Below are 15,475 nucleotides of genomic sequence, written 5' to 3' on the forward strand. Positions count from 1 at the left end.
TTTATTCTTTTTTTTTTTTTTTTTACACAATGTTTGCTTTCTACTCTCAGGTATAGTCCCCACAGAAATTCCACCACCATTTCACTCGCGCATCTTTACCATCGACCCTTGTGTCCTTCTCACCCTTGTGTTAATCCCTCTCCCACCCCTCCTCTGCAGAATGTCCAATTTGTAGTTGTCTATTTTTCTGGTGTGTTTTTAAATGTTCTTGTTTTCCCCCTGATCCTCATTTGCTTCCCCTATATACCTCCTAAAGTGAAGCCATCCGATAAGTCTTCTTTTTCCTTCTGACTTATTTCACAGGGATGAACATTTTATACTGAATTGATGGGAAGAGGGCTCATTTCATATGGATAAATATACTTTAAGTACACTTTCTTAGTGTTTGCTGTGTGCCAAGCCCTGCTGTAAACACTCGACCAGCACCAGCCTCTTTCACCTTCACCACACCCTGGTGATGTGGTCCCTTTATCAAGGCCACTGGATGGAGGAACTGGGCCTTCAATTAAGCAAGTGTTACAGCTGGATCAGAAACCTGTTTCTAGAGGTTCTATAAGCTCCCATAATGTAAAACCCAAAAGATAAAAGCATTCTCCTGTAAGAAATGTTTAAGTTAAGGTAAAAAGTTCTTAGGAATAAAATTTAAAAATAAATGGAAAATTCACCCTGTTTGTCTTTCTAGAGAATCGTCTTTACCTAAGCATGTTTTTAATCACAAACTATCGCTTAAATATCTCTGCCACTCTAATGGATTGTCCTAGAGCTTTGGGAGTGAGATCACTGTGTTTCTCTACACAGGTAAGTCTTCATTCACCATGGTATATGTTGAAAAAAAGGCAGACGGTCAGGAGGTGATGTGGCGGTGGGGAGGGACGGAAGCTGCCTGCTGGAGATGTGGCGTTATAAGGGAAGAGTCATTCTACTGGCTTGTGGTATTGCACGCACAAACACTGCCTTTAGGACAAACGTGCTGGACTTCTCCAAGTGCAGAGCAAAAACAAAGATCCCAGGAAAGAAAGTGTGTGTATCTATGTGTATAAGTGTACTGCACTTATGCATGTCAATAATATGCCTCCCGAGTGTATTTCCTGTGCTGGTGGTTATCTCTGTTGAATTTCTCTGTTAGGGAGTGGATAAGACATGTAAATCAAGGATTAGAAGAGGGTTTGGTTTCTTATCTTACTTTTGGGTGCTGCTATGGATGACATTGCATCCTCCCTCTCCCAAATTTACATGCTGAAGCCCTAGCTCCCCAATGCAATGATATTTAGAGCTGTGGCCTTAATTAAGATTAGATAAAGTGATAAGGATGGGTTCTCCTGATAGGATTTGTGTCCTTACAAGAAGAGGCAGCAAAGAGGCTGCTTTCTCTTTCCCTGCCAAGCAAAGACACCATGGCAGGCGGCCATATGCATGTCAGGCCACAATGGCACCCTGATTTCAGACCTCCAGGCTCCAGGACTATGAGAGAGAAAATTTCTGTGGTCTAAGTCATCCAGTGGTACTTTTTTGATGGCAGTCCAAGCAGACTAAGACAAGTCTACTTCCTTTACTTCAACAAATGTTTACGGAGTAACTAATATTAGGTCACTAGCCTCTGCTGCAGGAGATATAAAAAAAGACCAGCTTGGGCACTTGCCAGTGGGATGCTGGAGTTTTATCAGGATAGGAGTAGTGTTTGAGTAGGAGCTGTGTTTGTTTTAAAAAGCCAAAGCCAAAAATGGCAAAGCAGATGGTTTCCCTCTGCTGTCTCACTCCTGGGCTCACAGGGTGGCAGCTTTGGGCCCTCAACAACTATCAATTTACCCATGAAAACAGCTGGGAATGCAAGGAGTAGGTGGGAGGCCAGGGCAGAGCTTTCTCCCTTTGGAAGATGGAAGTCAGCAGGAGAATCCAGCTTGACAAATGAACACCATCTAATATCCTATACTTCTGGCACAGTGACATCTGAAAAAGTGAAGTAATCTTTGTAACCACCAGGGAACTCAGGATTTTAGATATGAACTTCCTTCACAAATAGTACATATCTACCACTGCGAATGCAGTGTAGTAAACACGGCACATCTCAGAATGTCACTGATAGACTGCAAAGTAGAATCCATGATGAGATGGCTCTCAGAGCTTCTAACTGTTTGTGATGGCTGCTGCAGGCTCTGTGTCACCAGCACTATCTCTATCCCTAGAAGTTGCCTGATTTCCCAGATACAAAACATTTATTGTAGAAGTTGTGACTAAATGCAGGTGGTATGGTTGAGTTTTAAATTACAATCTGCCATAGTTTTTCTGTTTTTCTGTCCAAATGATTGCCATCTCTTTTAAAGTATATCACAGTATTTCTATGAAGCCTGCCATTTCTTAAAACATGTTCGGTAGGGGCCCTCCCTGGTGGCGCAGTGGGTTAAGGCACAGAACTAAGAAGCTAAAGCCACTTCAGCACGAGTTTGATCCCCACAGCGCAGCAGACCTCTCCTGACCCGCCCGCTGCTCCCCTCAGCAGTGTACTTCGTCGATCTGCCTGTTCTGCTCCCCACTCTGTCTCTGGTGAAGCCTCGCACCGCCCCTGCACCTCTGGCCTGTACCCCAGTTCTGTGTGCATAAATAAATGTAAAAAAACAAAAACTATGTTCGATAGTCTTTTGGGTTTGCCTTTGAAGCCTGTGTCGCATTTGTAAAAGCATCCTCACGCATGATACATTTTCCTGCACTGGAATACAGTTGATTTTTTTCAATGGCCAAAGTCACTTGAAGTCAAATCTACTGAGTGGTCACGGTGGCAAAGAGGAGCGGAGCAACCTAGGTCAATGTGGCAATAAAATAATTATTATTGTAGCTTTGTCAGGATTATGGTAATGTTTCCAGCACAAACTTAGAAATGACAGAAATAAGATTTTCTTCTTTTTGAGTTAAAATTAAAGCCAACATCTCAGTGGGACTAACCAGAGATACATAAATTTACCCAAGAAAAGAAAGCAGTACTCTGATAAACTGACCGAGTTTAACATACGATTAAATATGGAGGTTGTTCCATAGACTGAGGTGAATGGATAGTGGTGTTTTGACAGAAGGCTGAAGAAGCAATTTAAGAACGAGAAACAAACTAAAGAAGCAAATGTGGTCCTCGCTAGTAGGTCTTGTATATTTGGGCTGCTAAGTAGTAAGGCCTTTTGGCAGAAATAAAGCCGAAGGAGAGGATTTTATTACTCTCTTGAAATCAGTCCACTGATATTACAGATTTGAACATGAGCTGATGTATAGTTGATAACATGAAACACTCAGATTGTCAATTTAACTCTCTTCTAATTCCGTGTCTTTCTTGTCACTTATTGAGCCATCTCTGAGTCCCAGCACAGGACCGAACACATGCACTGCATTACTGTCCAAAGCAAGCGATTATCATTCCTTTGCCAATGAAGAATCTGGGACTTGGAGGTGCCAGGCAGGCTGGCCTCGGTCTCACAGCATAGCCAGGTCGGTCCCCAGCACTGTGCGTGGACCCTCTGTTCTCCAGTCTCTGCTGATTTTACTTTTGGGTTGGAGGCCAAGGATCAGGCACCCAGAAGGCCCTGTTGGGGTAGGGTTTTATTGCTCTCTTGAAACTGATATTACTGATTTATACATCAGTACTTTGAAGTTGGGTAATGTCAGCCTTCCCCTAAGGATGAAAAATTAGGCTTCAGAGCCTACAAAGCAAAAGAAAATGAGTGTTCTTGCTGAAGAAGTCACCAGAGTGATGGACGCCACCCTAAATGCCTTTTGGACACTGACTTGCCTCTCGTGGTGACATATCCCCATGACTTAGCCTGTAGCCACAACCCTTTTTCTATATTGGAATTTCTACAGTAAGAAAATGAATGTTCTTTGTGACTCATAAACTGAAGGCAAATAAAAGGTTCTGAGCAACCGCAGAATCGGAATAAATTTCATGATCTCAAACTCTTTTCAATGGGTGTACCCATCTGAATGCATAACTTTAGTTAAAAAATAAAAAAGGTTAGCCCCATTACTTTATACAACAGCGATTATATTATAGATCATATGTGCCACCCTCAATGAAGAACATTTATCACCCACAATTTACAAATGGGGAAATAAAGGCATTAAGGGGGAGATAATAAGTCTCACAAGACATTGAGGTCACAACTCCAGAATCTTCAGTCCCTTTAAAAGCCCCACTATTCTCCTGCCATGGTTCTGGCAACACCCCAGCTGGTGGCTGCTCCATTATTGAGAGCCCAGCTGGCCTGATGGACATGTAGTATGATAGAAAACTAGACCTCATTGTTTAACCACTGCAATATCAGGGGTTGTCTGTCATCACAGCATAACCGAGCTAATCCTTACTGATCCTGGCACTGAATTTTTAATTTTCTATATGGTCAGTTTAAAACCATTTAAGGCTTCAATTCTGTGACTTCCTGATCTTACAAATTAAGACAATATCCCACCTTGACGCAAAGGTGATTAATGAACTATATGGTTCTGAACATTTCTTAAACTCATTTAGAGAAAGTTGCTCAGTAAGCAGGAAGCTTTATGCCATTATGTACTTTGAACGGATGTTTACAAAACCCTGCTGATTATAATTTGCCAATTACTTGTGTTGTAAACATTTGTGGGGTTTGCAGGGATCAGGCTGGGAGTGAGGCCAGAAAGGCAGTCTGTAGCCCAATCAAGTTCCAGAGGACAAACCAGGCAGAGGCCTTATTACCAATATAAGCTGGGCAAGTCTTAAACATCCGGGGTTCGAAATAGCCCATTCTGGGTCACTGGTGCCATCCTGGACCTATAGAACTGATTTTCTTTCAAATCTGTAGCGAACTTTGCACACTCAATAGTTTTTCTCTTTTCATTTTCTTTTTTATTTCAGACTCCTTTTCACTTGTCCTTTTAAACTTTTATTCTTCCTTATAGCTGACCAACATAATCTCCTCATAAGCATCCCAATCAAGATGCACTGCTTGGCAGAGTGTCTCACAGTGCTAACAGGATGACTTGCTCAGCATTAAGTTAGCTTGGAAATCTAGCCTTCAGTCACATTCTCTAGGAAGATGGCAGAGTGTCACTGTCATTGCTGGTCTGATTCTATCTCCCAGATTTGAGTTCCTGGGAGCTCTGGAATATTCCAGTGGCTGCTGAGCACATACCCAGCTAAAGGAAAGCTGTAAGAGCTAGTTGATTAAATGAGAAAGGCAACAATAAGGATAATGGATACCCAAGAAGATGAAGAGAGGAAGAAAGAAGCTGAGCTTAGTTTTTTTTTTTTAAGATCTATTTTTATTTATTTATGCATACAAGAACTGGTGTGTAAGCCAGAGTTGCAGGGAATGAGAAGATTCATGAGAGCAGAATTTGGCGGATCTTCTGAAATACACTGTTGAGGGGAATAGTGGGTGAGACAGGAGAGGGCTGCTGTGTCATGTGAGTCAGTTCCTTGCCCAGGGATCCAACTCATGCTGTAGTGGCTGGACATAGCTTGATAGTTCTGTACATTAACCCCTGCACCACCAGGGAGGCCTGAGAGTTTATTTAAAGAAATAATAACTGCAAATTTCCCAAACTGGGGGAGGGGATAGCCCACAAAGCTAAGGGAATACCTAATTTTCTAAATACGGAGACCTACACCAAAACATTCATTAGTAAAACTATCAAAAGTCCAAGAGAATGAAAGAATATTAAAGGTGGCTAGGGAAAAGAACAGGTAACATATAAAGACACTTCCATCAAGTTATCATCATATTTCTCAGCAGCATTTCTACAGGCCAGGAGATAGTAGAATGACATATTCAAAATACACAAAAATAAAAGCTTCCCAACAGTACTACTCTATTCTGCATAGCTACCTTTTAATATGAGGAAAAATGCTTTCCCAAACAAAAGCTGAAGGAATTGAATATCTCTAAATCCCCCTTACAAGAAATGATGAAGGGAGTTCTTTTGAATAAATCAAAAAACAAAACCTAACTGGGCCCTCCCTGGTGGCGCAGTGGGTTAAAGCACAGCACTGAGAAGCTGAAGCCACTTCCGCATGAGTTCGATTCCCACCTGCCCCAGAGGTGACCACATGGTGTGGCAGACCTCTCCTGACCCGCCCGCTGCTCCCCTCAGCAGTGTACTTCTTTGATCTGCCTGTTCTGCTCCCCACTCTGTCTCTGGTGAAGCCTCTCACCTCCCCTGAGCCTCTGGCCTGTACCCCAGTTCTGTATGCACAAATAAATAAATCTTTAAAAAAAAAAAAACCTAACAAACAACACACACACACACACACAATAAAAAAAAAAAAAGGAAAGAAAATTGATAAAGACAGAACCAGAAAACACAAGACAAAATGATGCCATGAAGGCCTTAAGTATCAATAGTTTCCCTAAATATAAATGAACTGAACTCACCAGCTAAAAGGTAGAGAGTGGCCACTGGATTAAAAAGCCGTGTACATCCCAGCACATTATAGCAGGCTGGGCAGACTCTGCTTCTCAGTCTGCTGTTCAGAGCAGGGCATGAGCAGACTGTAATGATCCGAATAACATTTCCAGGGAAGGAGGGCTGTGAAGTGCTTCTGGTACATCCGCATGATCAGTATCTTTCCAGGGGATCGCCACAAATGACTTAAAGTTGGAGAACAGGGATCTAAAGGCAGCACCGCTGCCTGGTTCCTCTCCAAATCCTCCCAGAATTATTTTCATCATCACTAACAGATTATCCCTCCACTTTAAATCCACTGTGTGCATACATCAGATCGATGCTCCTGGGAAGATTATACACCTTTTCTGGGTCTCAATGTTTTCATTGTAAAATGATGAGATCAAGGAATGGAATTCCTGCCCTATCTAAAATATTATTCTTTATGTTATTATTAAATTTAGCTTCTTCTTTTCCTAAACATTGCCTACCTTTCTCCAGGGTCTCTTCACCTACCCATTTCTAAAAGATCTTGCATGATTGTAGTTCTCTGCCTTGATGTCTTAGATCCAGTCAGTTAACACATCCTGAATTTCTTATATAATCTTGGACAAGTTTCTTAACCTCTCTGTGCCTCAGTTTCTTCAGCTGTAAAACAGGGATAATGACTAAGTCCACGTCACAGGACTTAGTTACGAGGATTAAATAAATTAATATCGATCAGCATAAGGTGCTCAGATTGTGCTGGGTACCATGTGCTCATTATTACTTCATACTCCATTATTTCACCTACCTATTATTATAAGTTTCTAAATGGAATCAAGTTCTAAACACTGGTCTCATATAAGGCCACTCTTGGAATGCAGGCCAAACATCTACCCAGCCTCACTGAACATGGTACACTTAATGTGATGATTTGTTACATCCCATAGTGGGCTAAATAGTGCCCCCCCCCAAGGCATGTCTACACCTCACTCCCTGGAACCTGTGAACATTATCTTACATGACAAAAAAATGTGATTAAGCTTCTTGAGAGTTGGTGCTAATCCAGGATTTATCAGGTAGGCCCTAGCTGTATTCATTTATACAACCTTATGGAACCATTTGTAGTGGAGTAAAAATAAAAAAAGGAGGAGGGGGAGAGGGAGTTCTGACACAAACACACACTAGAGAGCCCTCTGAAGATAGAGACAGACTGAAGAGATGAGGCACACATCTGGAACATGGGCCAGCTACTTGAAGCTACAGGAGACAAGGAACTGATTTTCTTCTCACATCTCCAGAGTAAGCATGGCCTGCTAACAGCTTGATTTTGATGTCTGCTTCCAGAACTGGGAGAGAACAGCTTTCTATTATTTTAATTCACCAAATTTGCAGTAAAATTAGTTTTAGCAGCCACAGGAGATACTCTCAGGTTGAAACCCCAGCCCCACAGTGCCTGACATACAGTTTCTAATCATAGGAAACAGCACTTGTTGGTTATTTGAGAGGCAAGTAAATGGGTATCTCAGTTCAAAGCCCCCGTGTGCATTTGCCTCCTCTCTTTATAGTACCTTCGACGTTATGGGAAGGGAAGCCACGTATGGAATTTAGGTAGAGAAGCCTGTCTCCAAGCTTACCCTAGCTCGGTCAAGGGCAATATGGGCTTCAACTCAGGGAATTCTCCCTCAAGCCCTTTCTTTCATTCATTCTTCCCTGAGGACAGCTCACAGATTCTAATTCAAGGGAATTGCTACTTTGGAATGTATTGTATTACAAAATAAAAACATCACACCCTATTTGTGCTCTAGGAGAAACTACTGCCTATAGGTTGACCTCTCACTTCTTCCTGCTCCCCAAGGCTTCTCACTGTAGACACTCAATAACAACTGCGTTGCTGGGGTGAGCTTTGCGCCCCTGGACCGCGCCCATCCAGATGATGACGCCCCACAGAACAGTGACTCCAGGCCCTGGAGGGGTGGCCATCACCGTGCAATGACAGTGTACGGGCTGAGAGGGATGATGATGGCTTGGTGGTTCTACCCTTTCTTTCCAACTTTTCTGAAAACCTAAAGAGAGGGACTGGGTGAAGAGGTGCAGCTCTGACTAAACGATGCAGGAGCTGGCTGCCTCCTGGAAGCAGCTGGGAGCTTGTCTCCTGCCTCCCCTCCCCCTGGGGCTCTGAAGCGGGCCTCAGAGAGCTCATTGGCTGCTCATTATTCCTGAGGAAGGGGCTGCGATGAGGTCATTCCGCATACAGCAGGATCTGGTGTGCCCCCCTCCCCAACACCCTCTTGATGCTTGGCTGATTAGCCAAGGAGGCTGGCTTCCTTCCTGCCCTTACTGAGCATGCCCCTGGGCCTGCAGATGGCAGGGGCAAAGGGAAACAGCTTCCTTTATGCAGACTGATGTGAGCCACAAAGCTGTCCCCCTGTCCCCCTGCTCTTTTAGGCAGGGGGAGTCCTAAGGCAAAGATGGGAGAAGCCAACAGTGTGGCAGGCGGGTGCAGCCAGAGAGCATTTCTCTGTCTTGGAGGCAGCCTGAACCCATTAGAGGACTTGAGACAAATTCTTTACCTTCAGCTTTAGAGTGACCTACAGCACAACCTGTGATAAAGCCAATACTACATTTACTGGAAAAAATCAATTGACCAACACTAACTGCTTCCATTGGCTGGGGGGTTGGGGGAGGTAACCTGTCAAATGCACACAGCTAATAACCAGCAGGTCATAACCCTCCAGTAAGATGGGTATAGGTCATTTAGGAACTCTGGATATTATAAAGAACCAAAGACCCAAACGAGTTAAATAACCAGGAAGAAAGCTAAGACTTAAGAGGGGTGGAAGAGGCTTCCAAGGCGGGGACGTGATCTTAGTTGCCAGTCAAGCTGGGGTCAGGGCCCTAGTGTTTACTGCAGCTGTGGGCCCTTCTGCTCTTTACTTAAGTGGGGACTGAGCAGGATGTGCCAGAAAAGGCTGCAAAGCTCAAAGCAGGAAGGAAAGGAAGCCAAATAACATAAATGACAAGGGGGTCACTGACACTAAGATTCAGGTTCCCTCCAAGCTCCTTTCCCCAACCCCAGAACCATCATCTACTGCAGGTCCAGTGGGACACTTACTTACATCATCTCACTGATCTCACTGAACCCTCAGAGCAACCCTGCAGTGTTTTAGGCTACTGGGGCTTTGACCCATTATATTCTCAAAGTCACAATCCTCAAGGGCATAAAGGCCTGAATGTAGGTCTGATATCAAAGCTTTGGTTTTCAATGCTGGGTACAGATCCAGCAAGTAACAAACAGGCCAGCTTGAGGGAGGTGGGGCAGCTGAAGGGGCTTTCTCTAAATGCCATAGAATTTTGTCAAACAAAAGTTCCCAAGGTAGGGGGAAGGTAGGAATTCAGGTTTTGTCAGTACTTGTAGCCCTGAGCCTACCTCAGAGCCTGATACACAGTAGATGCCTAGTAAAGGGCTCTGTTGGCAGAATGGGACAGATGACAGGGCTACATATTTTATTGTTATGAAAGTCTAGCAAGGAAGCAGATCACTGGAGAGGATGAAACCTTCACATGATATCCAGGCTGGCTTGATGCTCAGAACTGCTGAGCAGAGGCTATGCTGTTTATAGATGGACTAGCGGTGGGTGGGTCTCCAGGTTTCTCTCAGACACCCATGAAGGAGGCTGGGGTACATATTTTGGTAATGTTACTGGTATACCCAAGGAAGAATGTGTTGTCTTCCCACTACAATATCTCCAGGCCACTAAATGTAGGTGCAGTCTGCTCTTTTAAGGCCACTGTTACCTCCTCCTCATTCCTCTCTTCTTCCAACAGACTCTCCCACCTACCCCAGGATAAGAGACTCCAAGAGAGTAGCTACTACTCTTTCCACTTTTATGCTTCCCTATATATTATTCTTTATACTAAATACTACTTTATTTCTTTAATCTCTTCCTCTCATTTCCACAGCTTCTTTCACATTTTTTCAGAAGAGTAGACTCGTCTCCGCTTTGGGAAAAGTTGGAGTTACTGTCAGTCCGGGAAGTCTGGTCTTTCTCATCTATGCATTTGAATGATGGCCAATGGAAAGACTTTGACAGGCGTACATAATTATTGGTCTTCCTGAAACGCAAACTGCTTTTGCCAGTCTGCTGGGGAGTCTGCATTATGCAGGATCCACCCCCTCGAGACTCTGGGCAGCGGGCAGGTGTTCATTAGGGAGTCCCTGCTGATTAACATAGCAACCCCCAGACTCCAGCCAGCTCAGGGCAATGTCACGAGGACTGTAAGTCCATGGCTCCTCTCTGCATTAATGGAATGGTAACTGTTTCAGTGAGGCGAAAACACAAAAAGACACACAGTCCTCAATTTGCCTCTACCAGCTAATGCTGTCAAGTGTGCAGCCTCAATTCTGAGATATTTTTAGTAAACACGAGGATGCTAAGGTTTTGAGATTCATCTTCCACAGTCTGGCCTACCACTTCCTTTCTTTAAAAAGAAATCCGTGGTGCAAGCTCTGTTATAAGCCCATCTTGTCCTACAGTGAATTATTATTTTGGATGTGAATTGTTCATACAGTCACTGGGGAGTGAGGTGAATTCTCTAGAATCAAATAGGCAGATTGATTTCTTTTCCAGCTGGCCACACGGCACCGGGAATGATTTCAACTTGAGGTCTTTTTTTGCGACAGAGCACACTGACTTCTCCCCCTGGCTGGTGCTCAGGAAATAACGCAGAAGGGTATTGTCCACGAGCACAAGAAATTGGATTTGGCTTTGAAATAGGATTTGAGGGTACATATGGTGACCACAAGCCTTAGGCAAAGTTCAATCATTCCAATCGTCAATTTTGTACTCAGCAGTAGCTAGGGACTCTTGGGAGTTTCATTAGTAAAGGGGCATGGCAACTAATTGGGAAGAATGAGTAAAGGTGGAGCCATCTTCTGAGACAGGCAGGTGGGTTTCTCCCTTTCCAATGTAATGTACTGAAACGTGGTACCTGCTGTCCTTTGTCTGGGGCATGGCTGCTGTGACATAGTAGACACAAGAATCTGACTTGCTGGAAAGAGAAAACTCGTCTCTGTTGTGTTGGGAGTGGGGTGGGGTGAGGGGGAGCTATAAGTATATACTGCTGAGATTGATCTTAAAGTATAAGAGCCCCTTTCATGAAATCTAGACAGGGGATTCATAGTCAGGAACTTACAAACCCAATTCTATCCTATGTGTAAACTGATTAGCATGAACTTTCACTTTGAAATGCCAGGACAATAGTACCTACTTCATGGGTTGTTGTGAGGATTCAATAAATGATCCTTTAGAAATTACTTGGTGCATTAAACATGCTCAATAAAAGTAGGTTCTCATTTCTCCTTCAATCGTAACTGAATCCCCATAAAAATTACTTATCCCCTCATCACTTTGACAAGGACCTACTCTGATCACAATCTAAATCCTCTTTTGAGCAAACTGTCATATTCTTTATCTCAGGAGCCATGAATAAATCATCAGCATGCAGTAAGGAGAACAGAAAGCAGACAACTTCCCTTGGAATTCAACTTAGTTGGGTAGACTTGCTCTAAATAGCACACACCCAGCTCCCAGTGTCTGCTCATAACATCCACCTCCACTCGCTTGAGTAATTTACTTTCTCACGTTGGTCCCCGTCTCCTGCTTCTTTAGTGTTAAAATGACATTTATTGTCTAGAAGGGAAAGAAATCTCTCTGAGGTGCCATCGACATAACCAGAGACAGGGCACTGGCTTCCCAATATTTGTCAGCATTTTAATTTGGAAGTTGCCCGGATCTCCTCCCTGTGGGCCCTTCCCACTGCTCTTTGTGAATTGTTGGCTGGTGCATGCTGGAGCGTTACGTTTCCCTTTGTGGATGATGTCATTCTCAACATAATTAAAAAGGTGCTCTCACTGGGGTAGAAGAGTAATGGAAAAGTGCACAGGTATTGGGTTCCCAGGGGGTCGAAGAGGAGGAGATCAACATTCAGCAGGAAAATGTTTGTTCCTGAAGAGCGGTTCCATTAAAGTCAGACTAGCACAGATGCAAAAGATGCCGCAACCCCTCCCTCCCCTGCGCTGTGCTAATTAAGTGCATGAGGACAGATGATGTGCCGCAGGGGCCAGAGGAAAAAAGCACGCTGGTGACAGCCTCATTCTTGGATCAAAATATCATTGTGGAACTTACCTACAGTTGTCCCTACCCCCCACTTTCAGCAGGCCTGGAGGAGGCATGCAAATTTTTTAATAGTATGAAGCAGGGGAATTAACAACATAAATAAGGCAGAGTCCACTGCAGACATCAGGCACACAAGATAAACTAATTCCTGCTGCTGGCACTGGGTTTATTAGGTTACACAGGCCTCGTTAGCAGATTGAAGAAGCAGCTAGATTCAGACCAGGCTTTTCCTGGAAGTATACCCAAGAAGGAATTTACTGTAAGGTTCTATGCGCCAGGGACTGCAGACAGCCTGTTTTCAACACAGTCCGTGGAAGGACAGAAAGGTCCCCCACCAACAGCTTCCCACTTTAGCCCCCAGTGAAGCCGGGGAGACGGGCACTCCATGCACCGGGAACAGATTTTAAAGCAATCTCCTGAAACCCCAAGGGATGTTCTGGGAGAGGTTTTATGTTCGATATTTACATAAGTGAGTTTGGCCAGCAGCTTGGAGGCACTCTTTTATTGGGTTTTTAACACATGCTAATGTTGGCCATGAGACAGCTTGGCATGGGCATTCTGCCTCCATGCTGCGGCCAAACCACATAAGAAATATGAAGTCACTCCCAATTCAGGTGAAGGGAAACAGCCTCCTGCAAACTAATAAGGCAAGAGGAAAGAATCACATTTTACAAATCCCGTTCAAAAAAGTGAAAGCCGCGGAACCAGCCGAGCGCCCTTAGATCAGAGCGGGATGGTGGGAAGCTGGTTGGCTAGACAGGATCTGCATTTCCTCCTGGGCAGGTCTGCAGGGAAACTTCTAAGGAGACAAGTGGGTGGGCATGTTGTGGGGGGGGAAGGGGTCCCTCTGCGCCTACCTACCTTTAAGGGGCCCTCCTGCTCTTTCTCAAGAGCTGGGCTCTGCTCTGCAGATCTGTTCCATATGCCTCCCTTCCCCTTCTGCTTTCTCTACCGCCAGACCACCTCTTATTGGAGACCCTCATGGGACCCTGCAGGGAGAACTGTGCAGTCAGTCCACCAGCCCTATCTCTCACCCCCAACCCCCAGCAGCAAGAGGGTGGGCTCTAGTCTCAGGGGTCTCAACTCCACTGTCACTCAGTACTTTCATCTTTGTTCAGACTCTATTTCTTCTTAAGAAGCAGCCTCTTGCGCCTTTGTTCCACAGAGCCAATGAACAGATGAATGAAGACGCCAAAAACAATGGGCAGCGAGGAGGGAGGATTTGAGGAAGCCTTCAGACAGATAAAATTCAGTGTTCCCCAGCTCCACTCTCAGGCAAGGCCCAGCTCCAGCTGCACAAGGCTTGTGGAGAGCTTGTCTCTTCTCTTGGCTCTAACTCCTGCCAAGTTCAAGTGCCTCCCACACCCAGTGTCTTTGTAGGCAGGAGTCAGAGAGGCATCTTCAAAGGCTGGGGTCTGCACTTGTCTGTCAGGACTTTTCCAGAGGAAAGGCTGGCTTGGGGCCAACACCCTCTCTCGGTGCATGATCCTGTTAGCTCCAACCACCTTAATAAGCAGAGCCAAGGAAGTGGAGGGCGAGGTGTGTCAGCGGGAATAAGAGAAACCAGGATAAAGGTACACACGCCAGTCTTTGCTCTTGTCACCTGCTTGTCTCTCCATGTCAAAATCATTTCATCAAAGTCAACCAGGGGCTGGCAGGGCCCTCTGTAGCATTTAACTGGAAGATGCTCAGTGAATGCTCTCATGCACCGTGGAAGACCTTTGCCCGCTTCTGGCATGGGTGTTCACACCGACCAAGGGCGCATCTGGGGACGAGGCCTCACTTCGCTCACTACACTCTCTCGAGGCCTTACACTTTCCTTTTCTGGAGTCAATATGCTTTACATTCATAATAGCATGTCAGTCTGTAGAGAGGAATCATCACAGGCTGCGACCTATGGCAGCCGTGTCACTGGTTGCTAGGCAGGGTGTCCTCTGGGCCAAGAGCTGTCACTCTTGCCTCTGTTTTCTTCATGCGCAGGAGGAAGGGTCAGATGATGACCCAGGTCACCGGCACAAAAGAAATGCTGTTGTCTCTGCTGCTGCCTTTTCAAAGCCTTCTGAAAGGCTCTTATCAGAGAAGTCAAGGAATCGAGATGACAACAGCATTAGAATGAGAAGTTGAAAGAAGAATGAAAATGCAACATATCTTCCTCCTGGAGCCTCTCTGAGATCACGGTGCAGTGGGAAGAGCCCTGAGCAGAGACCCGAGAGCCAGGGGTTCCGGCACAGTGCCGCGGCTGGAGAGCAGTGAACTGGGGTACGAGGTGGATTCCAACGTCTGATCCCGCTGACTCCCGCCCCCGAGAGAAGCAGCATGTGGCTCCAAATGAATACAACCCAGCAGCACTTTGTAAGAGGCTGGGAGGAAAGTATGTCAGGATCCGAGAGGAGAGAAAAGGAAAGGGAGACAGAGGAGAGCCGGGCAGTGAGTCCTCAGCCTCATGACCTTTGACCTCTAAACTGACTCCAGACCTTTGCCTTTCTCGTTTGGACAAAGAGGAACAGAGAATGCTGAGACTCTCACTTCCAGTCTCGGATGGTTTTCGACCATATGTGACTTCCAGATAACACCAATACCTGGTTGCCATCTGGAGTCCCTCCTGGCCCTGAAGAACCCAGGATTACTTTTAGTAAACAGGAGGCTTTGGGGTCAGAAACCTGGACTGGAGTCATGGCTCAAGAACTGTTGTAGGATCATGGCCAAACTGCTTCATTCCTCAGTTTCAGTCTTCTCTAAAGTGGGTATAAGGCCACCGCCTTCCTGAATGTTGTAAAGTGAAAGAAAACCATTTGCACAAACTGAAATTCAGTTCTTGACACAAGATTACTACTTAATGCTTGTTAATTTTTCTCCTTCCACACCCAACATCTGTGTACATCGTCCTTTCTGTTGCCTGCTTGGGGCCCCCAGCCCCA

The 15,475-nt window shown here is 45.1% G+C and overlaps 1 protein-coding gene across 2 annotated transcripts in view; it reads right to left on the bottom strand.

Moving 5' to 3' along the window:
* FRMD4A (FERM domain containing 4A) overlaps positions 1-15,475 on the bottom strand; it is a 402,633-nt gene that overhangs the window by 131,032 nt on the left and 256,126 nt on the right. The gene's annotated exons all lie outside the window — the stretch shown is intronic.

Source organism: Condylura cristata, unplaced genomic scaffold (genome assembly GCF_000260355.1).
Source record: "Condylura cristata isolate star-nosed mole 26May11 unplaced genomic scaffold, ConCri1.0 scaffold00030, whole genome shotgun sequence".
Taxonomy (NCBI): Eukaryota; Metazoa; Chordata; class Mammalia; order Eulipotyphla; family Talpidae; genus Condylura; species Condylura cristata.